This window comes from Plectrocnemia conspersa, unplaced genomic scaffold, assembly GCF_051122295.1.
Source record: "Plectrocnemia conspersa isolate PC_06_02 unplaced genomic scaffold, ASM5112229v1 ptg000009l, whole genome shotgun sequence".
In the NCBI taxonomy this organism is placed as follows: domain Eukaryota; kingdom Metazoa; phylum Arthropoda; class Insecta; order Trichoptera; family Polycentropodidae; genus Plectrocnemia; species Plectrocnemia conspersa.
The window spans coordinates 16,910,414-16,932,854 of NW_028277173.1; the positions used below are offsets into that span (position 1 = coordinate 16,910,414).

General features: G+C 30.1%; 1 protein-coding gene across 2 annotated transcripts in view; it reads left to right on the forward strand.

Moving 5' to 3' along the window:
* sano (CABIT domain-containing protein serrano) overlaps positions 1-22,441 on the forward strand; it is a 199,921-nt gene that overhangs the window by 89,021 nt on the left and 88,459 nt on the right. The gene's annotated exons all lie outside the window — the stretch shown is intronic.

Below are 22,441 nucleotides of genomic sequence, written 5' to 3' on the forward strand. Positions count from 1 at the left end.
AATTAAGTCTACTAATATACTAATGATAAAAAAGCCAGAAACCGTTTTTAAAATATATAGAAAATATTTAGCAATTCCATAGTTGCAGAATTTATGCAACTAAGGACAAAAGCAGTTTTATATGATTTTTATTAATCTTATATGATATTCATCCAGTATTCTTTTTGTTATAAAAATGCTCCGGAACTCAGATCTTGTTTATTTATGACATTTAAGGCAAATGTTCATAGTTAATTCCAAAGTTTCGTCCGATATATCTTTTTGACTCCTTTCCTTGCTGTTGGTATCTACGAATTTCGTCTTCTAAGTTATCACAAATCAACGTGCGTTGAAGGATCGTAAATTTTTCGAGGTCGTTCGACAAGTTTGATGAACAAAATTGTTGAAATTGCCTTAGTTTTCAATAAAGTTATATTGGGGTGGCAATTGGATTCATTTACTTTAAGAAGTGGTAATGGTATTCAGAGTCCGTATTAAGTGCTATGGTTTTTCTGGATATGTTTTTTCGACAATCCATGGATCATTTCTCTTTCATTTAGTTGCAGTCTGATTGACAAGTTTTTAATTTCCACTTATTCGAATGTCAGTTAGTATTAAGATTTTAAAGCCAATATTTTTGATCAAGTACGCGAGAGCAAAACTAACTCATCTTCTTTGCTATTAAGCAATATTTTTTCATGTGTTTTTAAAAAATATTTTTCTATAGACTTAAGAATGGAATAATATTTTTTCGAAATCGAAAATCGCGTACAGTACCAAGAGCTAATTTATAATAGGATCTAAAGTTTTTTGAATCTTATACTAGTGATTTTATTTTCTCATTTCCTCTGTACAGTTCCATGTTGCGGTCCTGTAATAACAAATTTATTTCTAATAATTATTGGAGATCACACAGCAATCACGAGCTTAATAAAAAATCTGTAGACAAAGCATAACATTTTTAAAAAGTACTTTTATTACTTGGAAAATCCGATGAAAAGGATTCAGGTGCGTTTTAGGACGAAATGCATTATATTTATTGAATAAAAATAAAGATTTAAATTTTGCCTTAAATCATTCAGATTGCTCAGGTGGGTCAAAGGAGTGTGTATTTTTTGATCTCCCTCATTTTATTAATTGTATATAAATGAAATCGGTGTGATTGAAAAATCATTTTCACTAATACTTTACCTGTAGCCATTGGAGCTTACGCCAAATAGACACAAATGACATTGTTTAATTCAGAGAAAGCGATCGCTACCACTTCGATCGTCAGATCTGTTCCAGCCAAGCAGTCACCTTGAATTGTCCATGTGCATTTAATACACTGCACGGCTGTATTTTAACTGTTAATATACATTAAAAGCACAGATATTTATTCCACGATAAACTAAATTACTGATAATCGTAAACAATATCTCAGACTTTCTAATAATTAAATAGCAGACTGTTTATATTTATATTTTTTTAAATAAAAAAACAGCATTATATACATATATATATACGAGTAGATTATGTTTTCATATTGATCTAAAAATAATCAAGCGAAAGTACATTCCGAAATAATTTTTAGCTCTAGATTAATAGATAGATCACAGGCAAATTTAAAAGATAACTGATTACTCTACGATATAAATCGATTATGAATAAAGAGAAGTTTGATATATTTCTATTTATTTATTTAGTTTTACTAAGTAACTGCCATTTGAATAGCACTGCAGTATACAACTTCTCGAATTCACATTGTTGGGTATAGTGTAGTAATTAAATTACTCGTACCTATTATTAGTTGATGGTAATGGAATCTTGCACAAAGAAACGAAAAACAATAAACTTCGAATAATTGCATTAGAAATTCGATACTTAACGTATTATTCAAAAGGGCGTATGTCGCCTCGGGTATGGTTAGTTTTACATAAGTATTTTTTCTTATAGCATTTATTATGGCTTTGTTAGAATATAACAGTTATGTTGTTTTTTATGTTTAATTCATAAAAATACCAATGCCATTTTATTATTATATTATTTTATACGCATAACTTTTAAAAGATACTAAATTCCGCTGATCGTTCAAATCAATTTACAAATGCAAATCGATTCAGGAGACATAATCGAAGACCGAAATCGCATTGCACCTCGAAGACAGCGTGTCAAATTCATTTTGCCAAGTTTCGATCCGTCTCGTCGATTTCGAGTCGATTTTTATGAATTGCATGACCGGCAAAAATAAAAATAAAATACATGAAAGGAAATCGCGAATTCTTTGATATAAAGAAGTTCCGGCGAAGCGGAAGAAGAAGCTTTTAGTAACAATCGATCGTCCATGCTCGATTGTGCAAGTGACTTAAGATGTATCCTTCATAACGGAGCTTCGATTAACTTATACTGTTACCAAAAAAAAAATATTATGATATACGATTTCGTTCGTAAATCGAGCAGAAAACGAAGCGTGAAATTCGATAAATATGTATAAACCTTTACCTCAAATTTTATAAAAGGATGGAACACGATTTCGTGTGCATTGACAGTATTTCGTGTGCTTTGAACAAGTTTTAATTTTATTTTATATAAAATAAATACGATATAAATTAAAAATATCTTTCAGGATATATTGTTCTATGGTCATTCATAAATATTTTAATTATTTTTCACGCTAAAATTTATGGATTATTATAAAATATTTCTGAAAATATTGAATTTTAAATATATCTTAATTGTAACAGAGAATTGCAGTTTACCGTTTTGTATTATTTAAGGATTTAAGCTTGAAAAGTTTATATCTGAGCTCGTATATATATATATATACAAGGATTTGCAAAAATGTTTAAAGCTTCTTAAGGCATGACACATTAATATAGATTATTTGTTAATTACGCCAATTTATTTGACATAGTGTTTTTAAAATATACATTTATTTCTCTTGTGTATTTTAAAGAATCCGAATATTTTTATTTATTAAACTTATATTTGCGACCATTTCGTCGTAGTCATTGTTGTGTTAATTTGGATAGACTTATATATTTTTATAATTTATTAGTTAAACCTATAAAAAAAACTGCTTAATGTATATTATTTAATGTACATCTTGTAACTTAATGTATTTTATTTATTATATTACACGTCTTGTAACTTAAGGTTGTATTAAATAACCTAATTTCATATATGCCAAACTTAAAAAGATAATTAAATACTAAATGCTAATGACGCTCAATAGAAGCTGCAAAATTATTAATAATTTAATTAGTTTATGATTAATGTATTTCATCTGAACTGCATTCATGCGTACATCATTTATTGTATACAACAATCTTTTGATGTCTATTGCTAATTATCATACAATATTATTGTGAAAGTCTATTTTAGCACATAGGAGTAATAAGTATTGAATATTATATTGATATGATTTTGCAGTTACATAATAATGAATATAGTAAATCCCACGAAACGTCATCTATTCATATACCGTAGGTAAAATTTATATTTTTTTTAATAATTAATAGTTATATTTGACATTCATAGGCATATTAGCGTTACGTTATCTCGGAACATCCCGTGTTTAATTGGCTATATAACAGATCGAAATTCGATTTGGCCAGATTCCCTTACAAACAGGAAATTTCAACTTGTATTCATATAATACTACCAATACGCATATGTGTGTTTATATTTATTATATAAAGATTAAGATAACATTGATATTTTAATTAAATTCTTACGTGTCGTTGTTATGTCTCGTTTAAATAAATTAAGATTCCTGCGAGGCGATATATCTAATTAACTTCGTTAGTGACTATTAATATATTGAAGGGATATTAATTTAATTATTATATTTTACGATACCGGCTATCAAAAGTAGTCAAGAAATATAATCTTATAATATCTATGTCGTGATTTCTTATTTATAAAAATAAATATATATATAATTGATTGACATGTCTTTTAGCGTTACTATACAAAAAATAAGCTCAATGTGATTGTTGACGCAATACGAGTTATTAAAAAAAAATACGCAGCTTCTAGAGGTTATGCGAGTTTGATTAATAGTAGTTGTGTAACTCTGATACATTTAAATAAGAATCAGACGCACTTTATATCGTTTATGTTAGAAAATCTTGCCACTACCGGGTTCCACAGACTCACCTAATTACTGAGACCTCAGAAGCATAAAAAGGCTTTTAAAAACATTTTGATTGGACGTCGGTTGAAAAAAACGGTCGATTATGATTTGAGTAATTTTCCATATGAATTACGCGGCCCTCAGTTTCATGCTTAATGACTCTTTTTGGAATTTCACTTTTCCGACGAAGCTGTAATTAAAACGTGAGATGATCATGTTGCAGGGTTCAAGGTCCGCGAGGGTCAAACGGCGTCGCTGAGTATGCGGAATCAATAATCATTAAATATGATAAATGATTAACAATGATTCAAGCGTTAAATTGCGTAATGTAGGTTTTCTTATCGATTCACGAAGTCAATCTCACCTGTCTTGATAGAATTAAAAATAGTACATGATCTATGTTACAGATTAAGATTTGTTTTATACAGTATGATAATATATACAACTGAGATATTATAGAGTTAGTTACTATGAAATATCATTAAAATATTTTTTCTTTCTAATTTTTATTATTTACTAACAAAATAACTTTATCATGATACTGTATTGTGATAAATTATCAAATAATAAGGCATTTCTCATTCGGAGAGTGTTTTATTTACTAAATAATGTGATTTAGTTCCAAGCATTTCTTTAATTACATTTACATCTAATTCATCAGTACTGGTCCACTTAAATCTGCCGACAGTGATTGTAGATATATTTGCTACATGATTATTCACCCTTTTTTGTACTCTATGAATCAGGAAACTGTGAAGTTTTGAGTGAAAAATTAAAAATATATAAATACATAATTTGAGCATGTTTATTAATTGCTAATCGGTATAAAAATAATAGATTTATTTTGTTATAAGTATTATTTTATCTCATAAATGATGAGAAAAAAAAATTTTTTTCATTACAATCCAAAAATAAAATAATGAATGATATTTCATAAAATAATTAATTTTGTAAAAAATACGAACTAATAAGTTCGGTGAATAGTCTTAATGAAATTTATTTCGTATAAGGAAACATTATACAGACATATTTGATACTATCTTCCTTAAATTAAAATAGATGGTTAATTTCTGCTTCTCAGAAAATTATAAGAAATCTCTTTGAGTTTTAGTTAATTAAACATCAATAAGTTTTAATATCTAGTACCTTACATATATTATATTATATATGAGGATGTGAACATAATTTTATTTTTGACAGAATTATTGTTATTGATACTTATGAGATATAATATTACAAAATCCGTTAAAACATATTTTCTATTGATGGTATAATTAAAATGGTTGTAAATCTCAATATGTATATACATTATAATAAATTAAATCTTATATATAACTGCATAACATATATTTAAAAAAACGTGTTTCAGCTTAAAATGTAATAAATTGGTAATGTGATACAATTCTAGTACTTAAAATCTGATTTATGATATTAAATAGATGAGATCACATAACTAGTTATGCTAATAGATAAATATCGGAAAATTTAGTCATTTACTGAAATTTATTGTTTGGTATGTGATTTATGTGTTTAGCCGTTGAAGTAACTTTGTTACAAATAATTTTCATATATTACAAAGACACTAAAGTTGATCTTAGCCCGATTTAATTAATCTTAATTAATTTTGTATTATATCCAAAGGCAATAAATTAATTTTACATAATATGCATTAGTGCTTTACACTCTAAAGCGATTAGAGGCGTCGAAAATATTTTTATAGACCATTAAACTCTTCGTTTGGACATTTTTCCACTAATGAATCCGTTTGGGTGGTATTTATCTGCATGTGGAACGTTACAACCTTATCTACCATAATGGCTTTATAATAATTTTACAAATATGGACGATATGCAGATGATACGTTACAAATTCTCGACTTTTACGACTTGCTGCTAATTAAGCCGTGCCTATATACATAACGGGTTCAGTGAGGAATTTCTTGAAAAATAAAAATATAGTAGTATTCCAGAATACGATGGCAGTAAATTTACCGTAGCTCATGTATTGGCGATACGTCTCGCAGTGGTCGAAATAGATTTTATCTTTTAGATACAGTTAAAAGAGATGAAACCGAGGCGAAAAAAAAACAGTAGTGACAATAAATATAATATATAGGTATAATGAAATAAAAGTTTTCCGCTAATTGAGTGGAACGACCGGAGAATCATCATCGATGATTCCACAAACCATTAAGAATAACAGTAATTCTTTTCAACTGATAAAATGCATTAATACAGAAGATAAAGCTTCGTTATTAGCTCGCCCATAATGGAGAAATAAATTGGCTCAACTGTTTGGGTGGTCTTCTTTGCCAAATTGTACACATAAATTATATTTTTTTAAGTAATATTTCTTACAATTTAATACTTGAACTGTAAATCATGTAAAACATAAATATTAAGTAATGTTGTTAGTACTATAAAATGTTTTTATGCAAAAATGCAACAAAACATTAAAGGTGATCGCGTCGACAACATAATTAATTCTAATTTCTAAGTACAATAAAATTTTGCACTAATTTCTTAATAAGATAAAATGCTATTAAACTGCAATTTTTTCCAAAATACAATATACGATTAATTAGCTTAGAAGTAAAATTATGCGCTTAAAATTTTCCTCAGTTTTTTTATGGGCAATTATTCTAATTAAAAAAAAATTAAAAACACTTATTTTTATAGTAATTTCTTAAAAGATCCTCTTTTAAAATCAGGGGCTTAAATTTATTTTATAATAAATTCAATACCACTACAAATATTATAATAATATTTTCATGAAATTTTTGAGTACACATTTTAGTGTTACATTGATTCAAGAATTTTATACTATGTGTAGAAAGAAAGAGAGCTTTAACTTAAAAAATAAATTTGAATATCAAATATATATTCTGCTAATTAATAAGTTTGTTTGATAATCAACTTTGTGATGACTTTGAAATTATAATTAATAGATTACCCATAATTAAAAAACTTCGTTAGTTATATGACTTAGTAGCCTGGTTCTATTTATGTTCTTTTAAAATTAATGCGTACATAAATGTTCATACGTATGTACCTAATTTGAAGCAAAATTAGCTATGAAATTTATCACGCAACACCTACGCACAATATGAGCGAAATCATAAGTATTACTGCATAATAATAATGACGCGTAATCATAATTTAATACACATTATATTGTTATTAAGTGAAGTTGCAGGATAACAATTTGCATTATCAAGCGACGCCTCTTGAGAGCACTTTAATACTATAGGAAATCGGAAAGTCTTAAAGTATCTATGACGACAAACAATATAATGGAGCTAATTCAAAATCCATAATAACTTATCGAGAACAACTTCTTTATTTATTCATTTATGCAAATCGTTTATTGGAAACGGCTCACCGATAACGAGAAGAACGATCGTCTCTCTGGCACAATCTCGAATGCATGTACGAATATGTATAATGTTCTATATACACATACATATGTATGAAATTGATGTGTGGCATCGCGTTTATATGATAATGCGGAACGATTCAGAACACCGAAACGATCAAATAGAAATTAGGCAATGTCCGGTGTCGGAATTTAATTAATAATGATAGGTTTGGTATATGATTCTCAATAATGAATATTTTAACGTAAACGATAATACTAATCCATGTTTTTGATTAAAACAAGTTATAGTTCAGATTTAAAGAAAATTAAACGGATAATACATAGAATGGCTTATGTATATATTAATCGTTATTGTAATATTCATGTTTGTGTTTTATTGTATATATAATCAAGTATCATTTACTAAAATCTCAGAATCAAAAATATTTTTAGAGTTGGGCTAAAATAAATTGTAGATGATTTGTAGTCATAGGCTAAATTGGGGTAAAATAATTTGTATATAATTTGAAGTCATTACCTTCCGAAAGGTCGTTGGTTCAAATGTATTTAAATCCAGCTATTTAATTATATCGCATGATCAATATTATATTTGTTGTTCAGATCAATCGCATCAAATTGCTAGGCACCCTAGTGTAATATTTAATTATTATGTTGTATATGTAATATAATACAGTAAATGTATATTACCAACAAATCTATATTTTCACGAGTATAAATATAATTTCACTGCTCAGTATCAGTAAAATTGTATATATTCACAAACAGATGATCCCATGTATCACATCGTCGGACGAAGTAAATACTTTAACATGTAAAATAAATTATACCAAACCTAATCCTAACCTTATGAAAGCTCTAAAACTATAGATTATGATAGATTTGTTTAATTCGCTTAGGTTTGAACAGCAGATACAGATTTTGAAATTGTCAAACTGAGTTTCATAGACATTTTAGAGCAGAATATATTTTTACTAGCGCCTAACATTGAACCTATATTTTCGCTTATAAAAATATATATTTACCGTTGATTCGGATATGATATGACTGAAACGTCAGTGAAAATATAGCTTTATTTGTCAGTAAAAATGTATTAATTTACATATATATCCAAAATCACTGTCGGCAAGTGCTAGTGAACCGATAACATTGTTTTCGTCTACGTCGTTTCACGGGCTATAAGCTCTAGTGTTTTTCAAAAGTGGTAGTAACTCTCTTAATTCTAAATTTCACGTCAATAAAGTCTTAACTGACTTTTAAAAAGCGTTCGATAAAGTTTGGTGCGAACTCCTTCGTCAGAAGTTAAGCAATATCTGTTTCTTAAATGGCAATGTAGCTTTTTCTTGAGATACTTAAATGGCCACCAGTATTAGGGATTCTTGATTAACTCAATTTATATGTAAAATTGTACATTGATTTTAGCAGTTAATATGAACAGTTGTTTAGAACATTATTTTTTTTTAAATCCCTTTCCTTTATTAAAATACTCAATAATCATTTATAGGTGCATTTTGACGAATAATGTAATGCGTAGAATATTTTAAACTTAGATAAGGATAGATAAGATATTACTGTAGGATATTTTACATTGAAGCAGCTTCTTCACTGGTAGTCAATCCAGCTCGAAGGATCAAATGTCCTCTCCTCTCTTCTTAAGAAAATGTCAGGGATTTTTTCCTGTTGCGCGTGATCTTAACCCTCGCAAGAAGGTCGTCTAATTAGGATCGAAGAACCAGCGAAACACTTTGATTTCTGCTTTATTGGAATTTAATATATTTGTATTTTACAATATCGATTTATTTAGATGGTACTATTTATTTTATCATTTAATAAAATTGTTGCTTACACAGAACTGTAGTTGCTGAAAGAAAAGCAATTGAAACTTATTTTCATATTTAAATTAAAATCATAATTTATAGCAAAACTTATACATGCAAAAAACTGAAGTGATTTTATTTAACGATATTCACTTAAAAAGAGCAAAATACTCAGTGTCGTTACGATGATTCAGTAACGACACTCTTCATTAACGATGCTGATGATTTGAAAGTGTTTCAAAATTTGCACAAATGTGAATTCTTTCTCTTTAAAAAAGTCTCTATGGGTATGTCAATCGAAGTGAAGTGTTTTAAGTAGAAACTTTGAATTGATGTTTGGGCAGAAATAAAGATTGTGTATGCACATGGCTTCAGTTTACGATAAGGTGTCTAGGATGCTCGGTTTCATAACGCGGAGCGCGTGCTACTTTAACAATTTTTGCCGATTGGCATTCTGCATACTTCGTTAGTTCGTAGTGTTCTCAAACATGGGTTCATTGTCTAGAATCCCAGCGACTCAAAGTACTTGTTGTTGGAAAGGATTCAAAGAAAATGTTTGAAATATCTCAGATGGACATTTTTTCAAGGAGCGTTGAAAGCATCTATTATATTATTTTCTTATTAATTTATTTAGCTAATATAGCTAATTTTTATACTAAACAAGTTTTATCTTAACATACATATGAAATATACCATAAGTAAATAATAAAAAAATATTATAATTTATTTCTTAATGTACGATGGTTTCTTTATTCTATTTAGGATTTCGCTACATTTTTATTTTTGCAGATTGCTCTAGAAATATTTTTATCTCTGTGGTACACCGTCAGATATTATTTTATTTTATCTTTTTGCTTTCTTGTTTTTTTAAATAATTATTAAACCATCTTAAACTATTTCACTTGTACTGATATTCTCTCACTTCTTCAACATTATTCTTCGGTCTATTTTTTTAAGTTCTCTAAAACTGCTTCATTGATTTTGTTTGTATCCTTTTGTAATGCAGGCTCTGTGGAATGTTTTTATCTAAAATGCGATTGTTTTTCATATAGAATGTTTTGAGAAGTATTGAAATCCTTAAATTATTTCATTATATCTTTTATGTACAAGGCAACATGTTAACTGCTCTCATTTCCTCAACCTTTTTACTATTTTTAATTTTAGGTATAGTAATCCTTCAGAGAGTGTTTTATTTATTAAATAATGTAAAGTGTTCTTAGTATTTCCCAAATTTCATTGATTATATTTACATCTAATTCATCGGCACTGGTTCCTTTTTTTAATTTACAAATTATCTTGTGAATTTATTTTAAAGTTATCGATTTAAATTCACTAAATTTTACATATATTGTTTCGTTATTGTATTGTACTAAATTATTAACTGAAGTATTGAATTTACAATCTCTTCTATACTCTCAATGTAGTATTTATTCATTTTTTGCTATTATATGTGGATTTTCATATGTATTTCCATTAATTTCCATATTTACTATGTCATTTTTTTGAGTATGATTAATTATATTTTAATTGTTTTTCACATTTTTTATTTCACCTAACGACTTTTTATTCAATTTTATTAAGCTATTCTTAATGCTTTCACTGCCAAATGTTTTCCATTTTTTTTAAGTTGCTAATGGGTGGTGTCGATTAATCCTCAATGATCGGCGATTTTCAGCTGTGAGCTTTAGAGTGCCAAAGAGAGTCGCAATCACATCCCTTATTCTAACCGTCGTGGCCAGGCGTTAGCCCTTGAGAACACTCTTCTTGCTCGAGCCATATAGCTTTTAAACCTGCTTGTCAAACACAAGGTTGTTTTTAAGGATATCTATGAGGAGCTGAAATAATATATTTTGGTGTAAATCACAATTTTTTTTCAATATTTAGTGATATAATTGAATGTTTCGTATAATTAATTTATATTCAGGTGATACAATTGTGAGACTATGAATGATGATTATTGTGTGCTCAAAGAACTGTTTAATAGTAATAATACGTTAGCATCACCGTAACATCTTGAAATGCAGGAAACAATATTAACGAATCTCATGTCGCTCGTCGATCCCGCAATAAAACCGCTGAACTTTCTTAATCTGGCAAACAATTGCATAATTTATGCGACTGCGTTACGGTACAGCCTATAATTGAGTTACGCAACAGTACACACACAACCACACACACCCGACACTATTTTTCGCGAGTTCGCAAGTCGTAAATTCAGCCGTTCAGTCGCCGCCGACGTGAATATCAATAGGCGATCAAAGGAAGTCGTCGTACGCGACCAAATTAATATTGGCGGTTTATTGTTTGGGTTGACAAAAGGTTGACCCGATGGTATCTGCATCCTCGAGTGGAGAGTCTTTCACCATTAATATTCAACGTACGACACCGCCTTTCTCGGATTACTGGGAACCAATCCATCAACGGCACCGGTCGTTGCATTCAAGACCCTACGAGGAGTCCTTTGAAAAACACGCGAAATAAATGCATTTAAATGCACTAGGTGAAAACGCAATAAAAAGCCACAGTGTTGGTTGGCATTAAGGCGTCGGACGAGTTTTACGTAATTGGCCGCAGTTTCGAGCCGAAGATAGAAAACGTGGAAATGAAATGTTTTATGGTGTGCGCGAGAGTGGTAGTGTTTAGTTTGCATATGCATCCATGTATGTATGTTTAATGCAAAGTTTTTTTATGTGAAGAAACAATTTTCTTCACAGAAAGTGCATGAAGAATGTGTAAATCATCGGGAGATTTAATTTGAATTATTTAGCTCTTTTCTAAATTTAAATTTAGTATTTATAATCGATTTTCCTCTAGCATTTTTTTTGGTAGCATTGTTATAAATATACAGATAATGTTATCACTTAAATATCCTTTTATATATATTATTTTATTATTGTTTATGTTATCGTAGGATATTTCTCAATTTTTATGTAACTGTATAAATAGGCCCGACCCACTGGTAAAAAGGAGAATCAGAGTGGGATTTGTGAACGGAGGCCGAACGCTAGACGTTGTTTCGACTGTAAATAATTAATTCAAATATTTATTAGAGACAACAAATGAAAATAAAAGATTTTACATTAAGTGAATTAGAACATTATTTTTGCTCCTTTATGACAAAAATAAAATTGGTGGCAGCGGATGGGATCCCGACACTCCAACTGAAGAAGGAACAACAGAAGTGCATCTCCTGAAACTACGGAGTTAGACTTTCCAGTCTTTCAACCGGGACCCGAACAAAAATTCACTTAAATCGTCAAGTCAAGAAATCTCAAAGAAGATCAAACGACTGAAAATCAACATCGCCTGTGGGTCCACCACCAAGTTGATAGAAGACGTAAAACCTTCGATTTCCATACAAAGACGAGTAAAGCAGCCATACGGACATCTGCGTGAAGGAAACTCCCGAGACAAGCAGCCTTCGATTTCAAACGAAATACGTAGAGAGAATCAACAACTTCCCAGAAGAAACCTCGTTCGAGCAAGAGCCGCGACAGCAGCAGACTCAGAAAACGAAGACCTTCATACCAGCACAGCCCCTCAGAAGACTACATTCCGCACGAGCAAAAGCCGCGACAGCAGCAGACTCGGCAGACGGAAGATTCCCTGATTGAGCGAACGCAACGACGAAGGAAGTTCTACCCCTGAATCCAGCAAGATCTCATCACACCAGACAAGATGTTCAAGAACGTCGTAGTACTGTGAGTCTATCTTTGCTATATTTTCGGGTTGTCCAAATTATTTACATACCGATACATTCTGATCTCATATTAAACTACACATAACACACATACATAACCACATAATCAAAAATGTCTATTCCAACATCTCCAATAGTTACTAACAACTCCAAAAATGGATCGATCAATCTCTCTCTCGATACACTTATGAAATTCGTACCTACATACGATGGAAGTCAAAAAGATCTCTATCCTTTTATTAACGACTGTGACACAGCGATAAACCTCTGTTCCTTAGAACTAAAACCAATTTTACTAAAATACATAATTCATAATGTCACAGGCAAAGCTAAATACTCCATAGCGAATTTTCAATATGATTCTTACGAAGAATTTAAAGAGTTTTTAATCTCCTCGTTCGGAGAAAATAAACATTCATCACAACTAGAATACGAACTTAGAAATTGTAAACAAAAACCAGGAGAACCAGTCATAAATTTCATCCAAAAAGTAGAAATCTGTACTAACAATTTAATAGGATCGATAAGGCTATCAGTTACAGATAAAAAGGAAATATTCGGACGTATTAAACAAATAGAAGATAGTGCCTTAAATACTTTCATATTCGGATTAAATCCGGAACTCTCAACTCCTGTTAGACTTACGAAACCTAAAACTCTTTCAGAAGCTTCTAATACAGCATTAGAAGAAGAAAAGTTTCTAACCGCATTCAGAGAAATGCATATCAGTTCACCCTTAATATGTAACATTTGCAAACGACGCGGACATAATGCTTCTACATGTCGAAATAATAATAACCGATTTCCAAGATACCAAAATAACTACAATAACATAAATATTAAAGAGGAACGAAAAATAAACCAATTTAGCGCGAGTAAAAATCCATCAAAATTCTGTCGTTATTGTAAAAGGAATAACCACACGATTGACGAATGTAGAATTAGAATATATAACAATGAAAAATACGGTAAAAATCAATCTAATCAAAGTCGCGATCATTTAAACTCCAGGAATTCCGAGACAGCTGCCGTGTCCCGGAATATAAAAAACATTGAAGGCAGAATATTAACATTGAAAAATACAACCGCTTTTGTAACTTTAGATTGTTATCAAGCAGATAGACCTCTTAAATTTCTTATCGATACTGGAGCGGATATATCAATCGTAAAATTAAACTCATTAGAAAGTGAAGATATAGTCGACGAATCAATAAAAGTAACCCTTCGTGGTATAGATAATTCTGATAACCCAACAAAAACATTAGGAGTTATCAAACTGACTTTCCCTTTCGATGAATATATAATTCGTCATAAAGCTCATATTATCGCACCTAATCAAACAAACATTCCCTTGGACGGAATATTAGGAAACGATTTCTTAAAATCAAACAAGGCAATAATAGATTACGAAAATAATTACCTACTCGTTAGAGATAAGAGACTAAATATTCTACACCATTATTCTGATAAACAAGTTACGTTAAACCCTAGAACTGAAACAATAGTTTTATTAAATGTCTTAAATCCGGAAATAAAAACAGGAATCTTGCCTGAAACAGAATTACTCCCTGATGTCTATTTGTCGCGAGCCATTACTTCTGTAAATGAAAAATCCCAAGCTTATGCTACAATACTTAATTGTAGTGATAAAGAAGTAAAGCTGACAAATACTAACATAATTCTAGAACCATTCGACGAAACTAAAAGTTTCCTTTATTTTCAAAAAAGTGACAAAATAGATATAACACGTAACGATAGAGTAGTGCAACAACTTCGAGTCGCACATCTTAATAAAGAGGAATCCCATTCTATTATATCACTATGTTCTGAATTTAATCGTGTATTTCATTTAAAAGATGATCCATTATCCAAAACAAACACGATTTCCCACGAGATACCGATAACATCGCAAATCCCCATCTACACTAAGTCATACCGATACCCCGAGGTACATAAAAAAGAAGTTGACAAACAAATTACAGAGATGTTAGACCAAAATATTATAAAACCCTCATCTTCTCCATGGTCAGCTCCACTATGGGTAGTCCCCAAGAAAATGGATGCTTCTGGAACTAAAAAATGGCGGATCGTGATAGACTACCGCAAATTAAATAACGTAACTGTAGGTGACGCATTCCCCTTACCCAACATAAGTGAAATACTAGATCAGCTAGGACATTCAAAATACTTCACAACCCTAGATCTCGCTTCAGGATTTCACCAAATTCCAATGAATGACAAAGATTCAGATAAAACGGCATTTTCAACCCCAACGGGTCATTATCAATTTTCACGTATGCCTTTTGGATTAAAAAACGCACCAGCGACTTTTCAACGATTAATGAACAGTGTACTAACTGGATTGCAAGGCATTAAATGTTTTGTGTATCTGGATGATATCGTGATTTTCGCAAATTCTATAACTGACCATACGAACAAACTTCGCGAAATCTTTAAACGACTAGATAAACATAATTTAAAACTACAAGCAGATAAATGCGAGTTTATGCGCCATGAGGTAGCATATTTAGGACACGTCATTACTCAAAACGGCGTCAAGCCTGATCCTTCTAAAATATCTTGTATAAAGAATTATCCTAAACCGCAAAACGTTAAAGATATCAAATCATTCCTAGGATTAGTAGGATACTATCGAAAATTTATTCTCAACTTTTCTAAAGTCTCACAAAAACTAACTATCTTATTAAAAAAGGACGTATTATTTAAATGGACAAACGAACAAGAAGACGCTTTTGAGACACTTAAAAACGCATTAATTAACGAACCTATATTGCAATATCCCGACTTTACAATTCCTTTCACCCTGACAACTGACGCTTCAAATTCTGCTATAGGGGCAATCCTATCTCAAGGAACCCTAACCAAAGATCTTCCGATAGCTTATGCTTCTCGCACACTCAACAAAGCAGAAATAAATTATTCCACGACTGAAAAGGAATTACTCGCAATAGTATGGGCATGTCAACATTTTCGTCCATATCTATACGGACGAACTTTCCAAATAATTACCGATCATCGCCCATTAGTCTGGTTAATGAACTGCAAAGATCCAAGTTCACGACTTGTAAGATGGCGTCTCAAACTTGAAGAATTTGATTATACTATTTCATATAAAAAAGGAAAACAAAATTGCAATGCTGATGCATTATCACGAATAAATATAGATCCGATAGCTAACAAATTAGTATTTCTTAATAAAACAAAAGATAACCAGATACCCAACAGAGATAAAGAAATCAGTATTCCCAATGACGAAATATTTGAATCGTACGATAACTTTCTCAAGTTTCAAAATTCATCGACCGATTCACATCTTAACTTAAAAGAAATAAGCCAAAGTCTCTTCGACCAGAAAGACAATCTGGGTCACTGTATATCAGCTGACTTAGAAATGTCAAAAGGAATAGCAGCCGAAATTAAAGAACAAATAGAAAACTACGACGAACTTTTTAATGTTTCCAGAACAGTAGGAGATATTTTAATCTCAGACAAAGGAAATTTTAAAGTATTTCATTTAATTACCAAACGAAACTTTTGGGAAAAACCCTCTTATAAGGATATCTTTAGAACATTACAAAATTTACGAAATTTATTAAGAGAAAACGATATTAATTCAATTTCAATACCTCACCTAGGTTCAGGATTAGACCAATTAAAATGGCAAAAAATAAAACTAATGATTAATTACATATTTAGAAATTCAAAAGTCACAATAACTATTTGTTCAAATAAAATAATTGTACCCAAACATGATCAAATCCATGAAATCTTAAAAGAATATCATGACTCTATTATAGGAGGACATGCAGGTTATAATAGGATGCTAAATAAAATAAAGTTTAAATTTAAATGGCAAAATATGCACAAAGACATCGCAAATTATGTGAAACAATGCGAATCTTGTCAGTCAAACAAAGTATACCGTCAAAAGATTAAGCAACCCATTGAAATAACCACAACTAGCGAATGTGCATTTGAAAAAATCGCATTAGACATAGTAGGACCATTACCCCTAACCGAGGATGGCAATAAATATATCCTAACACTACAAGACGATTTGACAAAGTATACACAAGCATATCCAATACCAAATCATGAAGCCGAAACAATCGCAAGGACATTTACTAGCAATTTCATATGCCAATACGGCGTTCCAAATTCAATTCTTACCGATCAAGGTAAAGAATTTACTTCCAATATTCTAAAAGAAGTCTCAAAATTATTTAAAATACGGCAAATCCAAACTTCAGCATATCACCCAGAATCCAATGGAGCTTTAGAGAGAAGTCATAGTACCCTTAAGGACTATCTCAAGCATTATATTTCTCCAGAACAAACAGATTGGGATCTTTGGATTCCCTTCGCTATATTCAGTTATAATACTACTCCACACACTGCAACGAAGTTCACACCATTCGAATTAATCTTTGGTAATTCACCAAACTTGCCGTCAACCTTAACCAAAATTGAATTTAAATATACTTATGATTCCTTCGCCGATAATTTAAAATTAAAATTATGTAAATCGCGAGAAATGGCTAGAGAAAATTTAATTAAAGCAAAGGCAAAAACGAAAGAAAATTTTAACATTGACAAAAGGTTACGAACATTTAAAGTAGGCGATCAAGTATATCTAACCAATAACGCAACAAGATTAAATAGATCAAAAAAGTTATCACCCAATTTTAATGGACCATACGAAGTTGTAAAAGTAAACAACCCATTAAATATTACAATTAAAATAAAAAACAAAATAATTAAAGTCCATACGGATAGAGTAAAAATAGCTCATTAACGATTCAAATTCATTCAGAACCTACGAAGTTAAGGATGATATTCTCTTTTTATTACTATATATATATTTCATGTATAAATTTTAAGTAGTCCGAGTTATCAAACTTCGAGATGAACCATTCCAAGTAGTCCGAGTTATCAAACTTTGAGATGAACCATTCCAAGTAGTCCGAGTTATCAAACTTCGAGATGAACCATTCTAAGTAGTCCGAGTTATCAAACTTCGAGATGAACCATTCCAAGTAGTCCGAGTATTCAAACCTCGAGACGAACCATTCAAAAGTAGTCCGTTCAATATACGTTATCAAGATATTTAAACAACTGTAGGCTAATGACAGCTGCAGTGTATATATATATATGTTTTCACAATAAAATAACTTATCACACACACACAACTCATACATTCACCTACAATTCTAAATTTTGTACATTACAACAGACAAATGGATAACTCGAATTGTGGCATAGATTGACCAGTGATAATAATTGTTAACATGTATTATATTTTTCGTAAACAAAACGCCACTCGTATGTTTACTCTTAACGGGGGAGGTGTTATAAATATACAGATAATGTTATCACTTAAATATCCTTTTATATATATTATTTTATTATTGTTTATGTTATCGTAGGATATTTCTCAATTTTTATGTAACTGTATAAATAGGCCCGACCCACTGGTAAAAAGGAGAATCAGAGTGGGATTTGTGAACGGAGGCCGAACGCTAGACGTTGTTTCGACTGTAAATAATTAATTCAAATATTTATTAGAGACAACAAATGAAAATAAAAGATTTTACATTAAGTGAATTAGAACATTATTTTTGCTCCTTTATGACAGCATTATTAGTTCATATTCTTAAAAATTTTAGTTTTCATATACATATACATGTCTTTTGCATGAGCATCGAGAGGCAAATTTTACAAAATTTTTATAGCACTGTTTTGAATCACCTGAAATGATTTAAATTTACTTGTAAATCCCCAAGTGCAAGACATACGTATATGTATGTTAAATGACTATGAATATGTGCATAGTAAATGCTTAATCTAGTTTTGTACGATAATATATTTTAAAACCTGTATAAAATGTTTGACATTGGTATTTTTTTTATTATATAATCAATATGGTAATAAAAATTTAAATTTTTATCTTAAATTTATTTGCTTAATCTAATTCATCAGATCACTCTGCATGTTTATTTGCATGTCTTTGTATGTTTTAGAGCTATATATTAGCAGTGTATCATCAGCATAGGGTTAAATCATTTATGTATAGATTAAATAATAAAGGACCCAAAATATAACTATTAAATTAATTTTTTTAAACATATCAAAAACACCGTTATGGTATTCATTAAAAAATACTTGCTATAGTTATAAAATATAACATACAATATTAAAAGGACAAATATGGATATGGTACAGGACGGATTTGTATAAAATATACAGTGATTTTCGTGAGCAATCTTACCATTTTTTGATCAGCAAATATCTTAAAATAATAATATTGTAATTATGAAAGAATTATAATACATCTTTTGTAAATAACTATGCATTAATTGTTTTCCAGAATCGCTAAATTTCAGGATATAAACTGTAACATGTACGTGCAGGAAAATTCGAGATTTTCCCCTGCGCGCAATGAATCACAAACTTGTTGCGAACGTGTTGCGAAATAAGAAAAAATGTGATATTGACTCATATGCGTATCTAAATTATGCAAATGATAAAGGCAAACGATCTGCTAGAAATCGATTCGATACAATTCCACAATCTTACTCGGAAGCGTGACGTGCATAGGATTTTCTTTGATTGAAAATTCACAATAAGTTATGAATTAATTAATTAAATTTTTGTGTCCTATTTTGATGACGCAATACATACATTACCATATCAATGTCTTTCTTCTTAAATAGTTAAATTGTATGTCGCATACTTTTAAATGGGATTTACCCCTATTATATGCGTATATATGAGTTAAAAATATTGTCTGGGATTTCCCCAGTTTAATGTTACTATTATAATAAACATTTACGGGGATGTCCAAAGACGTCAAGGGATGCCCAGATTAAAATATGGTATTTGTTCTTATAATTCGTAATTATTTCATATGTGGGCTGACAATAAATTGTCCTTTATATTTATTGTATTTTATTAATAAAAAAGTAAAAATATATATTCAATTAAAATTGATTCCTTGGTTTATTGTTTTATTGATGCTAATTTGTCGGGAATATTGTTTTGACTGTTTTACCTATAATTAGCGTTTCGTTTCAATAATTTGAAACTTTTTTTGTTAAAAAATAAATTTGTAGATGTATTTAATTTTTTATACCATTGCATAAAAAGGGTGGGTCCGTGCCAGATATTTAAAAATATGCATGTTTACTTAGAAGCTTTGAATAGCGGTCGGTAATAGTTGATCGAAAAAAATATTTTTTTGGTTTTACTTTGCTTTGATAATCTAAGAACTACAATAATAATTCTATTGTAAGAAGCCACTATGTGTGGGAATCGACAGATTGCAAAATGTGTAGGGGCTTTCCACAAAGTTACAATATAAAATTTGCCTGTCAGTTCGTAATTCAGAGGCCACGGTTTAAATCATTGCAGCAGATTCAAATTCATTTATAAAAATGGGCTTTTAATGAAACCGGCTTCAGCTGTAAAGTGAAATTTATTGATTATAAATTTTATTACACACATTAATTCGTAACTAATTATATAAATATATATAGAGTTAGTACTTGTAAGTAATGATTATGTCTGATTGATTTACTTAGTTGATACATATTAATCCCGTTTAGAGTCTCCAATTCGAGTAATCGAGTACTCGATACTCGAGTATTTTTGTCTATTTTTCAAGTACTTGATAATCGAGTATTTTGAAAATGACTCGATTAATACTCGAAATTAAAAAATTTTGAAATATTTCAGAAAAAAAATAACTTTAACTCGGTCCGGTAAAGGTTAACGTCTTGCTTTTATTTGGCGTTTATGCCCGAAGTCCCGAGTTAGAGCGGTTACTATCAGGTATAATTTTTTCATAGTTCCATAGTTGCATAGTTCCGGTCGTCGGCTATGTTAGTGGGTACGACGGAGAAATTTCTTTTGTGTTTTCTGTTCGACTTATCTAATTTATGGCAATGAACAATATGAAATATCAACAAAAATTTTTTTTAGGTTTTATGACTATGCAGTTGTAGCGTAAAGTGTTGTAAATTGTTTAAACTGTGTCCCTCAGCTTAAAATATAAATCAAAACAATTGTGTGTTTTAAAGGCATTTAAAGTAAAGTCAGTTCTTTGCGAACCGTTTAGCTCTAGAGTGAAAGGGATTCACCCAAATAAATCTTCGAAGGATATAGATTTAAATTATTCGCATTAATCAGAAGGAGTAGAATATTGTATATTGTTAAGAAAAAAATCTATTCAAGAAGAATTACAAAATGCTATTTTGTCAATAGTCGAAGGAAATAAGAGAAAAGCAGAGAAGGGAATGAAAGAAGAGAACATAAAAAGAGAGTTCAAAAAATTTTATATCTATAAAAAGCAAACAGCTATAAATTAGAAGTCTTATCCAACGCGTAAATGACAATAAGACCAACATCAACAGCAACGGAAAGGGTTTTTTCCATAACGGGAATAATAAAACCAAAGGTTAGCAGTAATATTAAATTCGAGACACTTTTTGCATTATTGTTTTTAAAAAGTATGTTCGTGAAGTTAAAATAATTGTAAAAATTAACATACTAAGTATTTTATTTATTTATTTATATGTGCACAAATTTGAATAATAGCTATTTTGGTACATTTGGTAAATACTCGAAAGTACTCGAGTACTCGAGTATTTTAAAATTTTAATATTCGATACTCGAGTAGTTGATGGTTCGAGTAATTTGAGACTCTAATATCGTTGTATCGTATTTCAGTTTACAACGGAAGATTAAATTAAAAAAAAATATTTTCTTGTTAGTTCCGAGAAACACGAGTTGTTTTTTTATCTCTGTTTTTTTTTAACGTAACAAGCCATAAATTACTTGTGGGTATTAATAATGTCTGATTGATTTACCCAGTTAGTACAGATTTACTTTGTTATAACTCATTGGGCTCACGCCTGTCAGGTTACAACGGACGGTTTAAATTAAAGAGAGTTTAGTGACTTTTTAAAAGAAATAAAGGATAAAGGATCAAAATATAATTAAAACTCTAATTGCAATGCAGAAGCAAATACAGACTCAAATTACCTTAATTTTATCATATTTTTTACCAAATATGTAAATGACTATTAAGCATGATTAAAGCCCGCGATCGACTAAAAATATTATCATGGAACGCAAATGGATTGCGAGAGAAAAAAATGGAAATTCAAACGACGAACAAATAAACATTGCTTTTATTACTAAAACTTTTTTAAAAGTAATAATTCATATAAATTTTTATATTCTGAGATTTGTTTTCTACCTGTAGATTTTTAAAATTAAAATTTTAAATTATTAGTCTGATTCTAGAGGCTGGTGTTCCTTGCTATTTATGATATTTACGTTGTTCATTAGGTTTCTTAATGAAAGCTCTTTTTGGGGTACGTTTTTTGTGTATCCCAATACCTCCATATGCGAGCTTCGTCCGCACACCGA